Source organism: Mesitornis unicolor, unplaced genomic scaffold, assembly GCF_000695765.1.
Source record: "Mesitornis unicolor isolate BGI_N332 unplaced genomic scaffold, ASM69576v1 scaffold26610, whole genome shotgun sequence".
In the NCBI taxonomy this organism is placed as follows: Eukaryota; Metazoa; Chordata; class Aves; order Mesitornithiformes; family Mesitornithidae; genus Mesitornis; species Mesitornis unicolor.
The window spans coordinates 24,049-32,530 of NW_010160741.1; positions in this window are offsets into that span (position 1 = coordinate 24,049).

Below are 8,482 nucleotides of genomic sequence, written 5' to 3' on the forward strand. Positions count from 1 at the left end.
GTCTGACCAAGCTACTGCTGAAAAATTAATTATTTCTGGCTGTGATGCCATGAAACTAATAATTACTGCTGGAACTGTGATACTTCAAATGAAGGAGTCCACACTGGCACTGGTAACTAAGTGGCTCAGAGGGCAGTCCTGCTTCCCTTGAGAATGGATATTTTGGGTTCATTTGCTGTTGGAGGTAATTTTAAAATAACTGTGACTTCCCAGAATCTTCTTATTCATATTTATGGGAATTCCTGACATATTACTTGATCTTACTTATAGCCCAAATAGGAAGAAGGGGAAAAGCAAAAGATGCTAGCTTGAAAAGCAGAACATGCTTAACTTCAGATACGTGAGGTTTGAAAAGGGACAAGAAATGGAGCACTTCTCCCCTAGTCCAGGAACAGTCTTTCTCAGTCTGACTGAATGACAATCACTTACATCAGCTTTCCCATCTCCTACCTTTCCCTAAATTAGCCTTGTTCAGTTTCATCTTATTTTCTACACATACCTATTATGACCTGTATTTCTATCACCAAGTTTAAAAAATAAATAAATAAAAGAACCAACAGGATTTTTCCTTATCAAAAAATCAAAACTATTTTTAAGCCCCCTGTGAGTTGGACACCTTCTACTGTGGCATTACCTCAGAAAATAAGGTAAATAAATAAGGTAGAAACAATGGATGTGTGGGATGGAACACTATTTAAACCTGAATCCTTGTAACTCGGACAAGTTACAGCCTACTGACTAATAACTAGGCTTTTGTCCATGCTCTTCCAGGTCTTCAATAGCCCAAAGAAAAACACAAACTAGGACCGTGCTGGACACTGGGATCCAACAGTTATCTATGTGCGTCCTCACCTATGAACCAGCAAGCCGGACACGCTTCGTAGCAGAAGGGCTGCAAGCAGCCCCGTGACGCTCCTGTTACTCAGCCTGCTTTCTGCCTTCGTTGCCCGGCTCTCCCTGCCTCTCCTTCTGAACACCTCCAAGGAACGCTGTTCCTACATGCTGCTGAAAAAGAAAAAAAGAAAAACAGCCACCTTCTCACCACTCCAAACAAGCTCATCTGGGGGGAGGGAGTATTCCTGCTGCTCAGCACAGCATGGAGAACTGTTTCAGAAACTCAAAGTGTCCACTGCAGTCTTTATTTTTTTCTTCCCCCAAACTCACTGATGCTCGGTGTTTGTCTGATTGCAATTAATGCTGTCATGCTTTGAAAATCACACAGGAAATAATCTAGAAGTGGGACTGACTAATGAACAAACTGGTGCACTCTTTCTATGCTACCAGTCATGACAGATCTTTTAATCAAGTTACAGCTTGGTTTAGTTACAGTTACAGTAAGCTTTAGATCTTGCAAGGAAGCCAATGATAGGGGGTCATTCGTATTCTTTTATTTTGAATCAGAGACCTACATTTTTAACACTATTAGAAAAATTCAAAGGGTAAGATTGCAGTGTTTGTAAACAGGTATACACAGCAGAACTTTTCATATTCCTCCCATAACATGGATCTAGATTACTGTTTAGCAACAGGAGCAAGTCATGGACAAAACTATTTTTTATTTTTGTAAGAAATGCTAGTAAAGATCAGACTGACAGGTGTAAACCACTAGTTTGCAATTAAAATAACTCTTACCATAATAAAGTGTTATTCCATGGTTCCGCTGAGAGAGACACAAACTGAGCAGTAACAAGCTGGCTCTCTGCCTTTTCTCTTTCTTCACAAGACATTTACACTGATATGCACAGTGGATGGTATCACATAGCAACACACTGATTCAATGTGTATGGTAGCAATATAGTTTTCTTCAGACATGTCTACTGACGTAGTATTACTCACTGGTGATTACTTCTAATAATGGACAGGAAATTATTTTCTTGCACTTACATGTGCTCACTTCTGTGTTTTTTTTAAGTGAGGTTTTTTGGGACTGAGGTATGAGTTTCATTGGAAAAACTGAAACAGGCAAACAAATAGCTGAAAGCTTTCAGCAAGAAAAAAGCTTTTAATCTGGCTTATGAGAAATGAATGATCCCATGTGCTGGAATCGGGTTGTTGAGGATCTGACCTTTTTCCATAAAGGCGTTGTTCCCAACATTTAGAGTCAGGCATAATGTTTGTTGTAATACAAATAAATCAGCTTAATGAAGAGATAGATTTGATTGACTGCTTGGAAGAGCCTGTGAAAATAGCCTCACAATACTGCTAGGAATTCAAAATATAAGGGGAAATCCATATATGTAAAAGACACAAAAAGCCCTGACATGTTATTCTGAAACTTCATTTTTTGCCCACTGTACAAAGATTAAGATCAGCTTCTACGAAACAAGAGCAGAGCAACAATGCTTTGGATTAATTACTTCTCACCAAAGTATCTGTGATCCACTCCTTCCAGGAAGAAAAAAATGTTGAACCCATCCTTGTGTGCACTACAGGTTCAGTGTGCCATCTCATGGCACACAGATAATATTCTTCTTCCTTTGCCAGTGATGCCCACAGTCACTGCACCAGCTTCCTTTGCCAGGCTGGAACTGTGACTCAAAATCACCAGCCTTACACTTGCTTCAGAAAAAAATGCAAACACACTCATGGTTGTCATGTTTATTAATTCATTTTTTTCCATTTAGTGGTATTTTCAAGTTTTTGAAGTGCCACTCCCTAGTACTGTTTAGGTGAATGGATTCACCATATTGAAACTACCTTACCACTTGAGTACTGTTACTAAGGACGCTTTCAATTTATTGTTCTTGATTATAGATCTGTGGAGGACCTCAACTTGTGAATCACTGGCAGCATAATAGTCTATCAGTAAGTTTCTAACTGAGCACAGGAGCAATTTTAGAATTATATAGCACTACTTCAGGTAGCAATAAAAAATCTGTATGGGGATAGGATTGTTCCTGTGACTAGATCAATGTGGAAACTCTAAAGGGAGAGGACATGACATTGGCATCAGAGAAATTAGCAGAAGTACCTTTCGGGACCAAGCAGCCCTCCCCCTGACACCAAACTAGTTTTAACTCAGAGCTTCAGCAGTTTCTGGAAGGGATTACACAACCTTCACTTCACGACCTGGACTCTGGCACACAGCTTCCCTTTCAGCTCTGTGTTTGTATTACTCCCTTAAGTGTCCCCTTATAACATACAGTGAAAGGTGGTATGAGAATGAGGGTTTTTTTCCCCTCTCTCTCTTTCGGCCACTGTCATCAGTAGATGAGTCACTTTCTTCTGTAATCCAAGTAGTTATGTGCCTGTGTGATTAATGTGGGTGAGGGCACACACTTTCCCAGAGTTGCTTTGTGCAATTTCACAACGTGAATATATGTGTATTAAAGGAAAAGAAAAGCTTAGAATCAATATTTGCAGAAGATTTCACTGGAGGTGGGTGTGCTTTCACAGGCTGAATTTTCTCATGTTGTGTGTTTTCACTGGAGGATGGAGTGAAGGCCTTTGTTGATCCCTGAATGCAGCTAAGATGAGGCATGAACATGTTAGTTCTTGCTTCTCCAGCAAGATTTGACAGATCTGTTAAAGGCAACCAAATCAACCAAATCACGGTGTGCATTCTTATGCACTACTTGAAGGAACACACCCTGCACATTCTCTGTATGATCAGTCAACCACAGAAGTTATACCTGCAAACCTGTCTTGATTCCAGATGTAAAAATCACAAATAATGATCCAAAACCTCAGCTGATGAAAACTGATTAGTGCCCATGAAAGCAACCGAACTATTCCCATACTCAGCCGTTGATCCACCTCATATCACCACTAACCTGGGACTGCTAGACTTGCATCATAGAACACACAGAAAAACGTATTACATTAGGCCATAATAGGAAAAGTATAAAAAAGTTTTAAATAGTAAAAAACCCCATACTATGTTCTACAAAAGAAAGTGCTAAGACTTGATAATAGAATGCTTCCTTTTCACTTTCCCAGTTACATTTACCCAGATAATAGGTAACCTACGGAGAAGCAACCTTCTTCAGTCCCTCCAAGATCTAATGGTCCCATTAAGCTCTTCGGGGAAACTTCAGAATATACTGTATGTATATTCCAGTAAGCTAACAAACATTACAATGACATTAACATTTATATAACAGGAATAGATGACCTGGACAGAGGTTATTAGGTCTATAGGAACTTGTAAAAATGCAAACACCTATCCATCTGTCTATCTAAAGTCAAGATCCAAAGCCCACTGCGAAGGTGGCTACTGACTTCAGTGGCTTTTGGATAAAATAAGGCAACAGACTTGTTAGTGAGAATTGTATTGAAAGGTGTGAAGAAAGTGTTGTACTTGTGGAAAGATTGTAGACAGCTTATGGGAGGATAATAGCCTGGTACAAAGAGCTTCCTGCTTAAGACAAAAATTATTCTGCTAAGAGTGGCTTGGATGAAGAGAAAGTTAAATTACTTCATTATTATAATTAAAAGGCTTTGAGATTAATAAAGAGGGATCTGGGAGGGAAATGCTAGCCCAGAAATTTAGTGCAGACCAAATTAAAGTAGATGCAGCCTACTACTCCTAGTAGAGCTGCTGGCTGTTGGTGGCTGTGGGACTTTGTTGTGTTCCCCTGAGCCTGCATAAGGGAGAGGTGCATCAGCAAGTGTCTTACCACTGCGGTGCTCATTCACCAGTACATCACCATTGCATCTTCTGTACTGTGGAAAGAAGGAACATTAGTTGGAAGACACCTCAGACGGCCCCATTTCTTCCTACCCTTCTATGAAATAAAGAACTGTGAGAGTACTTCTGTAATTAAGGTCTTCTGCACTTCTGAAGCAGAGGGCATGTTTAGATCCTTATTGCTTAGAATATCTTTTTGAAGAAAATGACAAGACAAACCACCATTCAGAAGAAAAATTATTTGAAGGAGTTGCAGTATGGCCTAGTCCCAGCCCAGTTCTCTTCCCCTTTATTTCCTTAATCATTCAGACTTCACGGCATCCATTAATGTTGTAAACACTGCTCTCTACAGGCAAAAAACAGTTCGAACTTAACATTAGAATAGTCTGCTGGAAGCATCAGAGCATAACGTCAGTTTTAAAACTTACTCATGCAGAGTGGCCCTCTGTTTTGCAAGAGCTGAGTTATTCTGCTGTGTAATGGAATGGCAAAAGTAATTCCCCTGTCATCTGTCTGGTAATACCTTTTAAAGTATCTGCTGAAGTGGAAATGCTTTTCTGCTTCTCACTGCCTAACACAATTTCGATTTATGGTACTCTGGCAACAGTAAACACTACAGGCTTTCTATTGCACAGGAGAGCAGATTCCCGGAAAGAAAATCTGGGTCAACTCACAGATTTGTATCTTTTTAAGACAGAGAGACACAAGCTGCGACAACCAGCTGGCTTGAACCCTTGCATAACACAGGCTGTAGAACCTGATCTACCGATTTTATGACACCCATGATTTCTGCTTGGATTACAGCACAGATTTTTTTAAAATCTGGCAGTGGTTAAAAAAGACCCTCAGGTAATAACAGCATCTACAGTATCCTTAGGAGCTGTCCCAAAGATTGTACAGGTCATCAAAACCTTAAATGAAAGCTGTGAAGCAATCCAAAGTGCTCAGTCCAAACGTGAAGCTTTCTAAATTTGAAGAAACATTGGCTGAGGAACATTTTGAAATATTCTTACAAAAAAATCTATGAGATGAGTAGGGCTGTGAGCCTGTTGTGTGTTGTGACTCTAAAGACATTTCAAAGAAAAATGCCACTACATCAAACTCAACGATGCATAGAACAAAACCCCGCCCTGAACTCATATATGAGTAGAAGAGTTTGCAGTTCCAGCTGGCAAAATCGGGTGTCTTAAATGAACAGTCAGCCAATACAGCCCTGAAACCACATCTGCTTAATTCTGCATGAAGCCATCCTCAAGGAGATTTTATTCCATTCAGTCCCAATGAGTTAGTAAGACCTAATGTATGAAATGCTTACGCAGAGAAGACCTAGGTGAAATGTTTGTTCTTGGCCTATATACACAATGCCAACACGAATGTCCCTGTCTGGTGCATTCATGATGAGAAAAGGCTCAGAAATCCCAGACTTACACTTTTTTTAGGGCAATATAACCCTTGAAGTCAACACAGGCAAAGCTAAGAAAAATATTGTTTCAGAATTCATTTTTGTTCCTGACAATCTCTGCTGGTACTCATATAACAGTAGGAAAAAATCCTGAAATTCACTATGCTAGATGTTGTTCAAAAAAACATAGTAGTGGGCTGTGTATTTCACAATTTAAGAAAAGAATCTACATTTTTATTTCTGTGCTTTGTCAAAAGATCAAGTGAACAATTTCAAAATGTTCTCTCAGTAATATCTGCAATCATTTTCTGAGGCTCTTTTCCTGATGCACTGGATTAACCTCACTATAAAGTACAGATGTACACATCTGGAGTCATTCCAAAGCCTAGAACAATGTAACTTCTGCCAGAAGATAACACATTTTGTACGCACGCCCCCCTGAATCAAAATCATAGTGTATGTTCAAGCATTTACATATTTTGAGCTCCTAAGTTTAAAAACTAAACCAGAAGTGAAGTGAAAATTAACTTAAGAAATCCAAAGAGTTTAGCTCAAAAGGTAAAAATTTAACTTTTCTTTTCCAGAATCACACAACCAGACTTATTAATGTACTGTGCCAGAAAATACACTGCCACCATCTACCACAGACTTTGAAAGTCTTCTCAGTGAAATGGATAACCAAGAATAAGGTCTACAAGCAGGCTTCACATTCCCACAAGCCAGGCTGTAAAAGTAGAGGATTGAAGAGAAAATTTTAGCTTTTGAATGTCAGTTTTTCGAAAGCAGATAATAAATCAAAGGTTGAATTCTTAGCAGTATTTCCTTTTAAAGATGTATATTGATAGCTTTCCTCCAAATGTGGCTTAAATCAGATTCTTCTCAACAACCTGTGGCCCCACAGCCCTGCTCAGCCATGCCAGGACCACATCTGACCCCAGTTCCCCTCATGGCCTCCACCTGCAAGCCCACATCCCACCCTGGTCTCAACTCGTCCCCAGGGAGGTGGCCAATGCCCGGAGCTGGGGCTGCCCCCGATGCCCCCAGCTACCCTGATCCTGGCTGAGATGGTGGGATGGGCCCTGGCTACCGGGTCCTGCCATCACTCACACAGGGAGCAGTCTCAGCTCAGATTTAGTCAAAAACTGGTCATTCCCACCAGAACAAAACCTAAAACTGGTGGCTGCTTGTCCCAGCTGTGAACCACCAGGTGTGGCATGAGGGAAGGGATGGGTGGCATATGGCCATGAGGCATCACCAGAAGCACTTGGGCAGCAGAAGAGCCAGGCAGGGAGGAAATCCCTGTCCAAAGGCACTTCTCCCTCCCCCGTGCCTGTGCTTCTGCCTGAGCTGAGCCTGCAGGCTCTTGCAGAACAGCTGGGTTTGTACAGGAAAGCCTCTCCCTCTCCCACCCACTGCTTTCACCTCCACAGACACAGGGAAGAGCCTAGAGATCCAGTCTTGGACGCATGAGCTCACTGTGTGTACAGTGAACAGGATCAAAGTAATGTAATGAGATTTGGGGAGCCTAAATCTCACTTGCTAGTTTTTTTACTGACAGCCTTTGCTACCTAGATGGGATAGATTTTTATGCATCATTTCATCAGGTGAAAAAAATACAGAAAAATAGAGGTTATATTTATCTACCTTTCTTCCCTGGCTTTCCTTTCTGCACTGTTAAGTTCTTTTTGGCAGTGATTTCCCTTAGCTGCATGGCTCTTGTGTCATCTAACAGCAAAGTCTCACTCTGACATGAGCATTAGTCCCCCTTAGCCACCTCTCAGCTGCCACAGTGGAGGAGAATGAGGCCTGACTGTGGTGTAGACATGACTTGTTTTCTTGACACATCCATCTATTCTTGGCCCAAGGTGTTCACACAATGTGTAGCACAAACCCCTTCTTTCTATACCAAGAGTCAATAGCAGGAAGTGTTCTCCACGGCAGCTTACTCAGCCATAAGAAACACGGGAGATCACGCGTGCCTGTGCCACCTAAGGTGATAGCAATGTGATTAACAATGCTCCAGGCAATTAGGAGACGGCTTTAGCTGTGGCCAATACTTACCACAGCATTATTAACATCTTCAATATGTTTTATTTTCATTACAATTACTTGTATACAATCATTATGATACAGATTCTTAGAATATGGTAAGGCGGGAACTTCAGCACTGGGAAGTGTTAGATAATGTGACACTACTTGTCCCTCAAATTGAAGTAATACCCTTGACATGACAATTCATTAGCTTCTCAGGAACTAATCTTGATGTCATTACTCAGCATTCAGCCAATCTTTCCTCAGGCAAAACTAGCTGCAAAGTCAAATGATGGTAAGAATACTGTATGAGTAAGTCTTAAGTAAAGAGTACAAGATTTAGGCTGTTACCTGTAAAGACACAGGTGCCTTTTCCAATTTCTTATTTTTAACCTCATTCACATTTGCAGAAACCAGTT